Raw genomic sequence first — 17,154 nt, forward strand, 5'->3', positions numbered from 1 at the left:
TATGTATCTCCCCTCCTCTGTGTTAAGAACTTGTATATATCTCACCCAATCTAATATGACACATTCAAGAATTGTCGCAGTCGTCGTCCTGATGTAATATAAATGCCATTATCATTCTAGAGATGATATAAGAACTTTAATATATGAAGTCCGCAAGCATCACAGACTGAATAAATGTCTCCCCCATCATCAGCATCGTTACCTCTGCATTACATGTACCCGTTAATGTGTCCCTAATATGAACTTCTCATCATCTTCTTAATATGCCCCCAGCTACACAACAATAAAACAGGTTATGCAACTATTTATCAGACTAAAGTTTTCCTCCCATTGCGTAAAACTTAAAACACATATCTAAAAATAATGAAAGAAAATATTTTAAAGATTTTCTCTTAGTTGTTTATATTAGGTTGGTGCAAAAATGTCGTTTTTTTACGTTCAACATATATATATATATATATATATATATATATATATATATATATATATATATATATATATATATAATATTATTTTTACACCAACATAATATTAAAAAATATGGCGGCAAAATATGAGCAAAAAGCATAAGACTATATTATGGAAATATGAGAAAAGGATTACGTGAATTCAAACTGCGTTGGTTGGGTAGCTGGGATAACTTCAACTTTGTTGAGGTATAGAGATAAAGGTTCTACTACAATCAAATTGAAATTGGCGATTGTCCTGAAGTAACAATATTTGGTGTAGGTGATTAATTAAAAAAATTGTGTCATGTGCGTGTCTGCGTAATGTTTTCAAGTGCTTTTAAGCGTAATATTCATTTTGAAATGCTTGTGATGAATACCTACATACAAAGAAAAAGATTAAGATAACAAAAAAGCTAAATAACTAGAGAATTAAAAAAAGAAAGAATAAAGAAAAAAACAATCCAGACTAATAAGATTAAAGATTACATAGTAGAAATATGATAGCAATAAAAAAGGAAGTAGTGTGCCCTTTTTTTATTGTGCCCTTTTTTTAATTCAATGTAAAAAATTGGACGAGGAATGGATATTGTTTTCTTTTTTAAAATGCTGATGGGATTGACATGCGCCCCGTCAATTTATTAGATTTGTCTCTTATGAATCGGGTCACTCGTTCGTCCCTAGTAGTGGGGAATATAAGATTCGAAAAAGGCAAAGATGCTGTAACAGATAAAAGTAACAATAAAAAAAAATAGATAGACAGACAGACAATAAGGGACACGCCAAAGAAGAAAAAGAAAGAGAAAAACAACATCATAATAGAAAGACAGAGAGGAGAAAGAAACCATGTATATGTAAAATAGAGAGAAAAGAGGAAAGGAAGGAAAAGGAACAAAAAAAAACAAAAAAAAAAAAAAAGCAGAAGCGGACGAAAAAAGTAATAGCAGAACAAGTAAAACATACATTATCCTTCTTGAGTGCACAGTGAACGAGGCATAAAAAATGACTAAGTTCAGCATTTGTCCCCCACCCCATTTAGCCTCGAAGTCCCCAGGGGACGTCAAATCCGCGTGAAAATGAACAAACGGTGCAGTTTTATGTCTTAATATATATAAATTTGGGTTCTGCACCATGCAAAAAGAGAAATGATTTAGTCCCAAATTTAGCCCCCCCCCAATTTAGCCCCAAAAGTTCCCAAGGGATTGGCACATTTAAATTTGAGTCCAGCACCACGCAAAACTGCTAAATAGACATACACAGAAAACGTTCGACAAATACGGTAAAAACAGTCCCCAAAATGGAGGTTTTCTCCCTAAAAGAGCTCCTCGGGTACACCAAAGAGTTATCGCAAAGTATAGATAAACCAAATTATATAGAAATCAGTTACACCTTTTCAGAAAGTTTTATAAAAATCCAAGGCGTCATTTTTTTTAATAAGCACCAAAGAATTAATTTTAGTCATTTTAACTCGAACGCCACCCGTAAAGGGGCAACCGGATTTTCCCCGGAAAATCCGTTCTGTTACATTTTTCCTCATATCATGTTTAATGTTTGTGAAAACTTGGGAAAAAAAACCCAGGCGTAGTTACTGAGAAAAGTGCTTACAGACGAACGGACGAACGGACACACGGACAAGGGTGAATTTACAGATCCACCGTCTGTTTGTTAGGAGGAAAAATAAAAGAAAGAGATAATATGTAAGAGATGGAAACGGAAAGTAGTGAAGGCTTCTTTAAATGGAAACTTATCGAAATAGTAAAAAGCACATGTATGGTGAAGCTTAGATACAAGAGAATAATCGACAATATAAAATATATACGGGTTCATATAGATAAAATTATTAATTCAACAATTGCGAGTAGGGATTATTACAGCTTTTTATGTCAGGGAATTTCCTATATATCATAATTTCACGATCAATGTATATATTGCTATACGGCGCCTTCCTATTGCTTACCTATCAGACTTTCAACTCTTCTGATGAGAAGCCTCGAAATCTCTTGTCATAAATAGATTTGATTACCGTCACTTCCGGTACTGAATTGATGATTAAATTTATATGCATCAGCATATACGTTGTATTGTCGATATTTTTCCTCGTGTATATATACAAATATAGACGTTGATGTAAGAATCGTACAATAAAATGAATGGCTCTCGTCTTGGGGAGGCCTCAAGTTTTGAGACGTTTCTGGGCTTGACCTTTACTCCTGATCTTAAATGACATACGTACATCAAATCTGTTGCCAAGGCCGCTGGAAAACTGGTCGGATCCTTCTATCGATCACGTAGATATCTCATTGCTTATGCAATTCTCTATCTATATAAGAGCCAGATACGTCCAAGGATGGAATAATGTTGCCACATATGGGCAGGAGCTGCTAGAAAAGACTTGTCCTGCCTTGATAGGGTTCAAAATAGACTTCATGGCCTGGTGGGAGATGTCCTTTTCTCTTCGCTGCAACCTCTATCTCACAGAAGAGATGTTGCGAGTTTGTCTCTGCTGTATCGTTATCTTCATGGAAAGTCTTCGACTGAGATTCAATCTATGGTCCCCCCTCGCCAAACTTTCACAAGAAACACTAGACAAGCTTAAAACATTATCAATAATTTTCCCCACTCTTTATCTGTGCCTAAACCTAAACATAGATTCCATGATCAAAGTTTCTTTCTTAGAACTGCACGCCTGTGGAATTGTCTTCCGTTTTCCTGCTTTCCAGCTGTCTATAATATGGTTGTCTTCAAGTCTGATGAGCCGTTCCACTTAAGTTAACAAATGTATATTTATGTATATATATATATATATATATATATATATATATATATGCATAAATAAATGTGTAACACGTAGAAATTATATGAGTAAGAAAAAGACATTTATCTGTACCTAAACCTAAACATAGATTCCATGATCAAAGCTTCTTTATTAGAACTGCACGCCTGTGGAATTGTCTTCCGTTTTCCTGCTTTCCAGCTGTCTATAATATGGTTCTCTTCAAGTCCAACGTGAACAAGTTTCTGATGAGCCGTTCCACTTAAGTTAAAAAATTTACCGAACTTCCATTACTATGTATTACTATACTGTCCTTTTGATTACTCTACACTCTTTAACCCTTTATCCTTAAGTGGCCGATCGGCCTTGATAAGTGGTGACGCCTATGTAAAAAAAATGTGGAAGAAATTCATAAAATCTAGAATAGTTTAACTGATCTTAGTGACAGCAGGGAACAACCTCACTCTCTCGGCATTCGTTCAATTTGATTATTCTATTTTACATATGCAATTCTTTAATCACACGCTTGCCTTTAAATAATCTCAATTATAATATTTTATCAATATCCAACTTAAACATTTTATCGATTCCGTAATTTATGCAACATCAGCTAATTGATAAAATGTCATTAATTCACTCCTCTATAATCAATTTATTAATTAAAACGACCAATTAAAGCGTAATTATTCTTATTATTTTATATTTTTCACTTTATTATTAGTTGAATTATATATGTATATATGGTAATATCTACTGAGCTATTTCTATATCAAGACTTTTTTTCAACTCGAACAACCAATATGTAATTTCCTATCAGATCACGAGAAATTCGCGTCTATATATATATATATATATATATATATATATATATATATATATATATATATATAAGAGCAAATACTTAATAAAACATGTTTAAAAACACTTTGAAAAAGAGTTAAAAACATATTTAATCTGAAAAGGAACAATTGATAAGTAAATAGTCCTTAATCCGCTGAGTTTCGAAGAAATACTTTCCTTCTCATCAGAGGGTAGGAATTAGCAAAATGCGGGATCGGATTTTGCATACAAAAGTATTTGATGAAACTGCAAGTAAGTCAAAGATCTTACTTGATAACAAAAATTGAAGCAGAGGGAATATGGTTACGAAAAAACGATTTCACGTGAATGGATAGTCTGGTGAAAGGTAAATTATCCAATGACGGTAAAATCCAAAAATGTAAATCCAAGAAAGTTAATTAAATTTCCATTCGCACAAGTAAAATCCAAGGAAATCACGTAAGTGGAAAATGGTCCAAAATAATCCAAAAGGCCGGAATCCATGGAATAATTCACAAATATAGACAAGGAAAAGGGGAAAAATTCCAATAATATTAATAAAAGAAAAATAAGATATACGTTTGACACGACTGCCGAGACAAAATATAATTAAGAAAAATCAGTAAAGAAGAAGAAAAACAAATTAAATGGTGATAGAATTAAATATAAAATAGAAAAGCAAATGTCAAAATGACCCAGACACATTAACGTTAAAAGGCGCGAAAAATATAGGGCAAAAAGAGGTCAACTGAAATGTACCGGTTATTACTTAAGAACGTGTCAGCAAGAGTTATTAAAAGACACTAAATGGAATAAATAAATGAATAAATAAAAATTAATAAAAATAAAAAATAAAATATAAAATTAAAAAAAATTAAGGGGAGTGGATGGCCGGTATCTGCAAATTCCGGATAAAGAAAGTAAGTATGTAAGTAAATGCATATAGGAAAATATGAGTAAATATACATACAGAATATGAATGTGTAGGTAGATTGATATATTAGATAGATAGGAATATTTAAAGATTAAAACGGGAATTGCAGATAAAAAACTGGCCAAGCAAAGAAAAAATAAAGAATTACAATAAAAGATTATTAAGTTAAAAAGTATAAAGCAAGTATGTAGAAAAAAATGATAATGTTAAAGAAAAATTATATATATCTGAAAGTTTAAAGTATATATATATATATATATATATATATATATATTCAATTTACACAGTCATGAGCATGTTTCAGTCTCAGTCTTCCGGTATTTAGTAATGGGAGACCTCTTCATGCAACAACGCTTATTTTCGAAAGCGGAATTCTAAATCCGTTACTAGTTAGGAAATACTAGAAGACTGAAACATGCTAATGACTGTGTAGCACCACATTACTGCTTATGTAAAGGAAAGTTGAAAATGTAACTTGCTCTACTTCCGTATTGAGCACTCTATATATATATCATCATTTTTTTTACTATAATAATTAAATACCAACATCACTAGTGTTTCATCCTTTCGGGAATCTTCAGTGCAAGGTGTTACGATTAATACCAGTCGAACGCATCGCACCCAGCTACATGAACCATATGGCTCGATTAGCAGAGACCGTATCCATTCGGCTATCATTAACCACGTGAAATAACCTTAGAATTTAAACATTTCAATTTTGAATGTTGTTTGCGACAGTCAGAGAGTGATCTAATCGTTATACGATGATCTATGCATAAGAGTCAAACTGACCGACTTTTATTCATACATATTTACACACACACACACACACACACACACACACACACATATATATATATATATATTTAAGAATTAAACATTTTAAAAAAGTGTGTGGGCCTTGTTAAAGAAAATAAGAGTTTTCATAACGTATAGCCGTTAATGTATTTTATGTGACGCAGTTAATATTCTTTCTGGAAGAATATGTCTGTTACAATATTGAATATCATTTGCATTATTCTCATCATATATATATATATATATATATACATATATATATATATACATATATATATATATATATATATATATATATATATATATATATATATATATATATATATATATAAGCAAAAGTACCCGTCGTTGATTGGGTTAAAAAACAGCCTACAAAAATGGACTCTGATTTATGAAATATGATAGGTTATGAAAAGCAAGGGTTAGAAATTTCGGTTCAATTTGGGGGTATCAAAACCAAAGCAAAATATAATGAAAGTAAAAATAAATTAGATACACCTCATAATTTATTATACTATATCTGTTCACACTGAAACACTTATCACAATATTCTGTGGATCTATGTGAAAAAAAAACTTGTTAAACTTTGTGCCACATCTACATTCTATGGAGGTCAAGTGCGAACGAACACGCCATAATTTTATTATACCATATTTCTTCAAACGCAAACATAATTATCAACGTATACTTACGCAGATAGATATGAAAAGTCTTTATTAAAGTGTGTGCCTATTTCCATTCTATGGAGGTCAGGCGCGGATGCAGACCCAACGATTTTATTATACCATCCCTATTTAAGTTAAAACATACTTATCAAAGTATTCTTATGTACATCTATATCAAAAACACTTGTAAACGTTTTTTTTTTATTTCTAAATTTTTTATTTCCACACTTTGTGGACCAGGCGCGGACGCAGATCCCACAATTTTAATGAACCACCGTTCTGCCAGATCAAACATACCCATTCCTGTGTCTTGATACATCTTCTATCATTATATGCAATCAGTTTTTTTTTTTAAATAGTCAGCCATATAGGAGCCTATTCGTGACCAGACACATACACACACAGCTTTATATTATATATATATATATATATATATATATATATATATATATATATATATATATATATATATATATATGTACGACCTTTTCGGTAGGTATGCTATAACGTTATACCAAACTCCTCTCGGAATATTTGGTTACGGATTTAAAATTTGATATATAGGGTATTTAGACCTGTAGCAAATTTTCTATTTGGATTTCAGTCGTCGTCAAAATTGAAAAATAAACAACTGTGTATTCTGGCAGAGTACTGTGACTAAAACATTACTCTGATACAACTTTAGCGCATGCGCAAAATTAAATATTCATAGCTCAAATTCGCTAAACCTTTATCCTTTAGTATGCATCTGTCAGTAGCTCAGACGGTAACCACACTGGAAGAGATAAATGACCACTGAAGCTGAATCGCTAAACGTTCTGGTTTCGATTTTCGTGAGTTGTACCCAAGTCAAATTTCAGGAAAATTTGAAATTATTACTATATTATTTGAAAATTGAGAATTGGCTTCCAAATTATCTACACTACTAGCATTTCAGGCTGGCGTTGCCCGGGTGTTTTGAGGTGTACGTTGAGCAAAAAAAATGTCGGAAAACTTTTAAAAGTTTCACCCCTATTATGACTCCTTAACATTTACTGTTTTGGGCTTCAATCTCAGTTATTAAGTTAGATGCATGTCCAAGGAACCTATATCTAAAATTTCAAGTGTTTAGACGCAAACTTGGCGGAGGAGTTTGATAGAGTTCTCAAAAGTTAACTCGTTCAATTTTGACCCCTTAACAGCCACGTTTCTGGCCGAAAACCGATCACAAAGATTTTCCCTAACCTCAGTACCCTGTATATAAAATTTCATGACTGTAGACTCAAAATTGACAAAGTTATTGCGTAGGAAAATGTACACAGACACAGACACACGCACAGACATATTCACTTTTATAGATATAGTAGCATTTTAGCCCGGGTGTTTGGAGGGGTATGTTGAGAGAAAAAAAAAACGGTCATTTTTTTTTTAAACTTTGACCCCTATTATGACACCTAACATTTATTGCTTTGGGCTAAAACTGAGTTATTAAGTTAGATCCATGTCCATGAAACATATATATAAAAATTTCAAGTGTTTAAACCCAAATTTGTCGGAGGAGTTTGGTAGAGTTCTCAAAGGTCAAATCGGTGAACTTTGACCCCTTAACAGACAAATTTGTGGCCGAAAACTAATAACAAAGATTTTCCCATATCTCACTACCATGTATATCAAATTTCAAGTTTGTAGACTGAAAATTGACAGAGTTATTGCGTAGGAAAATGTACACAGACACGCGCAGGCATACACACACACGTTCACTTATATATATATATATATATATATATATATATATATATATATATATATATATATATATATATATATATATACTAGCATGGGTGCCCGGCGTTGCCCGGGCGGGTGTTTTGAGGTGTATGCTGAGCAAAAAAAAAGAAAACGGTAAATTTTTTAAACTTTGACCTCTATTATTACCCTTTAACCCTTTGTGTTATGGACTCAAATTGAGTTATTAAGTTAGATCCATGTCCAAGGAACCTATATCTAACATTTCAAGTGTTTAGACCCCAAATTGTCGGAGGAGTTATTTAGAGTTCTCAAAGGTCAAATCGTTGAACTTTGACCCCTTAACAGCAAAATTCTGGCCGAAAACCGATCACATAGATTTACCCTAACCTCAGTACCCTGTATATCAAATTTCGAGTCTGCAGACTTAAAATTAACAGAGTTAAGGCGAAGGAAAATGTACACAGACACACACACAGACACACACACACATACACACACATACACGGTCACTTTTATAGATATACTAGCATGGGTGCCCGGAGTTTCTCGGGTATTTGGAGGCGTAGACGCTAGTTTACAATATAAACCTCAACTGCCTGTTTAAATGTATGTATATATGTATGTTTGTATGTCTGCTTAACACTTTTGATAGAGGCGACGCATTTTCACGACATCGATATCTTTTAAGGCACGATCCTTCGGACGACAAATATCGAAAAAATTTTAAAACACCCTCAATTGGACACTTTTGTACCGAGAGAGTTAATGTTTTCGCTGATATTTTTAAGTCATTCAACGACGTCGGACAAAACGCATTAGTTAGACGGCTCGTGACGTTACAACCACGGTAGGCACATCGGTAACGCAGTTTTATTTAACTCTTTTTTTCCTTTGGCGCGTTACGGGTTCGAGCCTGTTTACTACTCCTATTTTCTTTTTCCTTTTTTTTTGCGATCGCAAATGTTTCTTTTTTTATTATTGCTAAACCAACACCCTTACACACCTCCACTTTATTTTCTGCGTTCGTGTCATAGGTTCGAGCCTGCCTGCCTACTACAACGTTTTTTGTTGCTTAACACACACCTCCAAACATCTGGGCAACACCGGGCACCCATGCTTGTCTATTATATACATTTTACCTATCTGATTTTAATTGCATGTATGTATGTATGTATGTATGTATGTATGTATGCTAGTACGTTTCGCAAAACTGTCGATAGAGGAGACGGATATTTACGAGATCGATATCATTTTGAAGTTCGAATCTTCGGACGACAAATATCGAAAAATTGTCCAAAAACTTTAATTCCTTCACCCACAACCGGGCACTTTTCTACAGGGAGGTTTCACTTTTTTCGCCGATATTTTTAAAAGTCATCGCCTCTTTCCGATTTTCCAGCCTAAATTTAAACCTACGTCCCTTCCAGTTTTGCGATGGGCGCATCAGCAAAGACGTTAGTTTTTTAGGCGTTTTTTTTTCACGTTCTTTGCTTCCTTTGCGGAACTGGTTCGAGCCCTTCCTGCCTACTGCCATTTTTTCTGCTTGCAATTTTTCTTCTTTTTTGTTTGTTTGTATGTTTTGTTCAACCAACATCCTTACGCACCCATTCACTTTCGTCTCTGCCTTCGTGTCACGGATTCGAGCCTGCCTGCCTACCACAACTTTTTTTTGCTCAATACACACCTACAAACACCAGGGCAACGCCAGGCACCCAGGATAGTCTATAATATAAATCTCACCTATCTGTTTAAATGTATGCATGTATGTATGTTTGTATGTTTGCCTAAAAATTTTGACGAAGATGACGGATTTTCACGAGATCGGTATCGTTTTGAATCTCGACCCTTCGGACGGCAAATATCGGAACATTGGCTAAAAACATTCATTTTTTCACGCTCAACTGGGCAGTTTTCTACAGAGAATGGGCGCTTTTATCGACGATTTTTTTCAAAAGTCATCCCCGTTTTTCGATTGACTTGCATTGATTTAAGACTTCGCCACTTCCGGTTTGGCAATAGACGCAACGACAAAGACTTTACGTTTGTTTTTTCACGTTTTTTTTTCTTTCTCCTTCGCTGTATGGGTTCGAGTCTTTTTTTTCTGGTTTATGTTCAACATACATCTCCAAACATCCGGGCAACGATGGGCATCCAGGCTATCTAATATATAGAAGGTTATATGTCTAGCTGTCCGTCTCCATATTCTCAAACTCTATCTCCTTTAAAATTAAACGTCGCAGAGCAACGCTAGGAACCTCAAATCATTGGATTTTTACGGACCGTTAGTTTTTTTTTTAAAGGGCAAAAAATCGGCAAAATTTGAAAAAATCTTTACACATTTTTTACATTCATTTTAGTTTATTTTTTACTTTTTACTTTTTAACCAGTCCATCACGTGTCACGTTGGTACTATCGTTACGTCATCAGCTTTGAATGCTAGACTTTTGGTTTCGATTCGAGCTGAAAGCATCCAAATACACTTTTTTTAAATTTTAAATCACGACTCTATGATAATATATACGGTCGCCCCCTTTCTCCGTTAGTATATACCAAATCTGCATTAATTAAAATATAATTTTTATGCGCACTTTGCGACAGGATAAGTTTAATATAGGGATAGCGGTAAGGATTATAAAATGATTAGCTTCGCATTCAAATAAGCAAATTTAAATATTAACACTTTATATATTATAAGAAGTCTTATTTGATTTCCGCTATGAGATATTTTAATGTATCATCGGTTAATTCTTTTAATTCACTTATTGTTAACGTACAGTTTCATTATTATTATTATTATTATTATTATTATTATTATTATTATTATTATTATTATCATTATAATTGTTATTATTATTATATTATTATTATTATAATTGTTATTATTATTATAATTGTTATTATTATATTATTACTTCTATTATTATATTATTATTATTATTACTATTATTATTTTTACTATTATTATTACTATTATTATTATAATTGTTATTATTATTATTACTATTATTATTACTATTAAAATTATTACTATTCTTATTATAATTATCATTATTATTACTATTATTATTATTATTATTAATATTATTATTATTATTATTAATATTATTATTATTATTAATATTATTATTATTATTATTATTATTATTATTATTATTATTATTATTATTATCAGCAGCAGCAGCGTATTTTCGTTCTTATCAATATCTTACTATACAGACACTCTCTCGTGGCATTTTCATCAGGACTGGTATGGCAGAATGTTACGTGTTGTTTCTCTATTTTTCTGTATTTTTTAAAACTATTTATTCATTTTAATTTTGTATTTTCAATGTTTGTCTTTTTAGAAAGGGGCGTTTTCAACCTCTCTACACAATATCCATTTTCCAACTTCTCTCCCGTCATTCTTTTTTGGTGCAGTTTTCTCGCGGAGTTTCCGGTTTCTATGTTCATTTTGTAAAGCTTTCTTCTATGAGACAATGTCTGTTTTTTTTTTGTTTTATTTATTGTTGTTGTTGTTGCTTGTTTTTAGTCGTCGAATTTAAAAGTTAAGTTCACAACTGTGTTAAAAGAAACATTTGCTTTTTGATTTTTGCTTGTCGGCAAGAGTATAACTAGCACAAAACTAGTTTAAGTTTTTACAGGAATCGTCCGTAAAGTACATTTTCTCATCTGCAAACATGGCTACGTAAGTGACGGGAGTGCCCCGGGATACGGCTGTCCCGGGTACGTTTTTAAAGGTTACGATGTGGAGTACAATGGTTTTTCCGGCCCCTACTTACGGTATTTGCCCCACTTTACGGTGTTAGTTATAATGTTATTTATTATAGGCATGTATATCATATACTGTACTGTATTTTGTTACTAATTTTTTATACCGTATTCTAAGGTTATCATCATCATCATCGTCATCATCATCATCATCATCATCATCATCATCATTATTATTATTATCAGAACGAGCTCCTTGCTCGGACCAATGTGACTCTTCCTCTCCAGAGGTCGCTGTCTTCCATCAACTGCTTCCAATCTTCAGGTTCACAGTTGGCGTCGTTTGCTATTTGTTGTGTGTGCGTAGATCTAGGTCGTCCTTTGCTTGCGAGTCCGTATCGTGGAGCCCATACCAATACATCACTCCCTAATTCATACTTGCTCCGCAAACAGTGACCGGCAAATCATAGGCGTCTTTCTCTGATGGTATTAAATATGGCAGGTAGGTTGCCATAAAGTTGCTGCTTCCTGGCATGATTTTGCCAAGATATATTTAATACTGTTTGTAGCATACGGGTGTATGTGCCGTCTAGTTTTCTTTCCAATCCTTTGGTAAGTGTCCTGGTTGTAGCACCGAAACAGGAAAAGAGTCTCCCATTACCCTGAAGAACTGCCTTTTCAGTTTTTTAGTTAGCCTTGAAATTCATACTGAACGTAGCCCATCTAACGCAGCCCATGCTTTTGAGTTGCAAATTTCGATATCTCTCTCTGTGGAAATTATGTTGCTGCCCAGATAGGTAAACTCAGCGACTTCTTTCAGTGTTGTTCAAACCAGAGCCCTGATCTCTCCTATCACATTGAAAGTCATAAACTTTGTCTTATCCGCATTAATGTGGAGACCAATGTCATTTGCGGACTTTCCAACTTCCGTAACAGTGTTTGCGCATCAGCAAACAAAGCAATAGCGACTGCAACATTTGCAGCAGTTATGTGCGCTGATTGATGACGTCTGTTTCTGTATTCATTCAGGGTGAAGTATATCAACAGAAGTCGATCATTTTCCATGAAAATAACGATACAGCAGAGACAAACTCGCAACATCTCTTCTGTAAGATAGAGGTTGCAGGAGAGAGAAAAGGACATCTCCTACGAGGCTACGAAGTCTATTTTGAATTCTATCAAAGGCAGGACAAGTCTTTTCTAGTAGCTCCTGCCCGGATGTGGCAACAGTATTCCATCCTTGGACGTACCTGGCTTTATATAGATAGAGAATTGCATCAGCAGTGAGATATCTACCGGATCGATAGAAAGATCCCACCATTTTTCCAGCGGCCTTGGCAACAGATTTGATTTACATGTTCCATTAAAGATCAGGAGTAAAGATCAAGCCCAGAAGCTTGTCAAAACTTTAGGCCTCTTCAAGACGAAAGCCATTCATTTCAGTTGATGCCAGATGTGGATCAGAACATTAATGATGTAAAGAGAAAAGCTTGGTTTTAGATGCATTAAAAGTAACCAGCCACTCCTTTCCCCATTGTACCACGTGCTCAAGATTAGAGGACAGAGAATTGGAGAGAAGTTGGTCGTTTACAGTCTTAGATGTGCTACCATAAATGGTAGTGTCATCAGCATAAATGTCTACAAATGATGTAAGGATGTGATCTGGAAGATCATCTATGTAGAGTAGGAAAGGAGTTGGGCCCAGGATGGACCCCTGAGGGAGTCCAGCATTAATACTGTGAGCTTCTGATTTTTGCACATCAACTACTACTCTTATGAATCTATCAGAAAGAAATGATTTGATAATTGAGAAGACATTTCCAGCTATACCATAGCTAGAGATATTTTGAAGTAAACCTTTATACCATAACCTATCGAAGGCCTTAGATATGTCAAGAGCAATTTCCCTAGAAAAGTTGCCTCCGTCGAGATATTCCCTAATCCTATGAGGTATAAATGTAAGCACATCTGATGTAGATCTCGCAGAACGGAAACCAAATTGTGTGTCACTAAGAATGTTATTTTTGATCAGATGGTTCATTACTTCTGTATTTAACACAGATTTCAGCAACTTACTCATGGCGCACGGGAGACTTATTGGTCTGTACTGAGAGGGGATGAGCGATCACTCGAATTCTTAAATGCAGTACATACTGATGAGATTTTCCAGGGTGATGGGAAGCAATTCTCATTAAGACAACGTTTAAACAGTTTTGTAAGTATGGGCGCTACTTCTGGTTGAATTTCTTTGAGTACTATAATTGGAATACCGCCACGGCCGATTGCTTTACTGGAATCAAGGTTTTTGATTAGCTTGGCAACATCATGCTATAGAGGACATATCTTTTAGACATTGAATGCAAAGGTAGATCCGATATAAATGTACAGAAGCTATTCCAGTCTTTTAATATGCTGGACATTTCCCTCTATGTACGGAGTTGAATGCTTCGGAGAAATTTACAAAAGCATGATTGCCTCAATGTTTTTCATTTGACATCTTCAATTAGTCTCCAGACAGTAAGTATTTGTACTAGTAGTAGAGCGATTCTTTCTAAATCTATTGTTTTTTTCCGAAGCACTTCTTCGATCTTTGGTTGGATACGGTTGAGAAGCATGCCATTGTGGATCTTTGCTGCGAGTGGAGTGGATGTTATACCTCTGTAGTTGCTTGGTATGCTTAGGTCAGCCGTCTTTGGTGACTTAAGCATACCAAGCAGAATACAAAACTAAGGAATCAGGCCCTTCAAGAGCTTAGTTTGATGTACTTATCATAACTACAGAAGAATGTCCAAGAAAAATAGATCGAACCCAGAATGCTGTGCATAACAAACAATCATATCTGGCTTGGCCAGTAATAAATGAAATATCTGGGCGAAACAAACCCGCCAAATCTGTTAAAAGCAAACACACCTGAAAGTGCAATTTCGAAATGGAAAGCACATTTTGAAAAGTTACTTGGAAACAAATCAAAAGTGACAGACCAACCAATTCAGCCGAGTGTTGTACAGAAACTCGATATTGATAAGTCGGATTTTACATTGCAGGAATACTAGCTGTACTAAAGAATAGCAAGAACCATAAAGCTGCAGGTTTAGATACCATACCTCTTAAAGTATGTCAGACTGTTGGCGTCAATGACATCCTTCTTGATTCATGCAATGCTGTACATAAACACACAAATTATTTGTATATAGAGGGACGATCCATACTTCCCAAGGTTATAATGGAGATATATATATATATATATATATATATATATATATATATATATATATACATATATATATAAATTTTTTTGGTGTCGTTTACGAAGTAAAAGACAAAACAGGCGAGATTGTTGCTATAGTTTATCAATGGGAATGTTTATGTTTGTTATGACTTCGTGTATGTGTGTGTTTGCGTGTGTGTGTGTGTGTGTGTGTGTGTGTGTGTGTGTGTGTGTCTGCGTGTGCGTTTTTCAACTCCCCTTTCTCTTAAAGTATAATAGCCTGTTAGTGAGTCTATTGTTGTTTAATCTCGCTAATAAGTCTATATACGACTATTGTAAGCTGTTTTCCTTTCTCTCTCTCTCTCTCTCTCTCTCTCTCTCTCTCTCTCTCTCTCTCTGTAACACACCATAACTCATTTTTGTAACTCCCTTTTTAATAAGTTTGGTTTTTATTTTCAATTACATTTTTTTGTCCAAGTGACACATTATTTCGTTAAACTTTCCAGTTTAAGATGTGTTTTATTCTTTACCTGGATTTCGGGCCAAAATCACAGTGTAGTATTCTGATGCTATATCTCGCATTTTCTGTCCTCTGTCAGTAAAGGAGAAATCCTTAATGACTGAGACAATTTTTATGTTTGTTTCTATCCAGATTAACCTTTTTGGTGAAGCTGGATTTTCCTCACATTAACTGACCTTGTGTCTAACTGTCCTCGTGGCGAGGCAAGTACATAGGAACTTAACTAGAAACTGAGCATCTCCTAAAAATATTTAAATATTGATTTTGTATTTACACACACACACACACACACACACACACACACACACACACATATATATATATATATATATATATATAACTGGATAGATTAGTGTCCATTCGATTAAAAAAATATTGGGCCGTTCGCACACGTGAAGCAAAAAAAAAATCATATTTCACATTATATTTTGTTTTTTTTTGTAAACAAAACACTGTTTAGTTCACCGTTAAAAACTAATGTAATGGATAGAAGTGCACACGTAATTTTCAACTACATTTTTAAAATTTGACTAAAAACAACGCCGGATTGTTTTAAAAGTATATATTCTGATAACCGTAGCTCCAACTAAATATGTGAGAACATTTGGCTTATATTCATTGTTTCATTTTTTTTAATTTTTAATTCGTTCTGGAATAAAAATATCAAAACAAACAAAACTTTATTTACAATAAAGTAATATCAGCGCTAGTATAATACGATCAGTTTAATCCCTCCAACTCCACTCTCTATCTTACACAATTGTGTGTGTGTGTGTTTCGCCTCCCTCTTTCCCTTAACGTATAATAGCATGTTAGTGAGTCTATTGTCTTTTACCTCTTCCCATTACTCTCGTTGACTATTGTAAGTTGTTTTCCTGTCTGCTGTGTGTGTATCTCTCTCTCCCTGTGATAGAGAAGGAGAGTTTTAAATTTAATTTCATTTTGTGAATCTCCTATCACCACAACTCATTTTTGCAACCCCCTCTTTGTATTTATTTATTAATTATAGGTCTGAATATTCTCTCTTTCAGTTTGTATGTATTTCTCCTCACACCACAACATTTTTTTGCAACTCCCTCTTTGTCATACATGTCTGAATAATGAGAAAATCTGAATTTTTTAACAAACACTTTAAAATAACTTTTTAGATTAAATTTTTTTTAACTTCTTTCAGAGTAGAAAATCTTTTCAATTTAATAAGGAACATATTTCATATAGGTTTCATTAATTAAAAATATTCAGTATATAATGAGAAAAAAAGAGAGTAAAATTTCAAAATGACTGTATAACTGGTTACGCTCAATAGTAGTCTTCGTCAGCGAAGTTATTGTTATTCTATTATTAATATTGTTATTATTATTTAAAAAAATGTGTGTCCTGCTCTTTCGCGCGAGGACTAATAAAATATATATGGCAATTAAGCTATATATATATATATATATATACATTATGATCATTGTTTTGTTGTTTTTGTTGGAGGAATTTTTATAAATAAATGTCATCCACATACAGTACTGTTTCGTTCTATCACAACTCATCCGTGCGGCTTCACTTA

This window comes from Euprymna scolopes, chromosome 33, assembly GCF_053919585.1.
Source record: "Euprymna scolopes isolate OS-2025 chromosome 33, ASM5391958v1, whole genome shotgun sequence".
In the NCBI taxonomy this organism is placed as follows: domain Eukaryota; kingdom Metazoa; phylum Mollusca; class Cephalopoda; order Sepiida; family Sepiolidae; genus Euprymna; species Euprymna scolopes.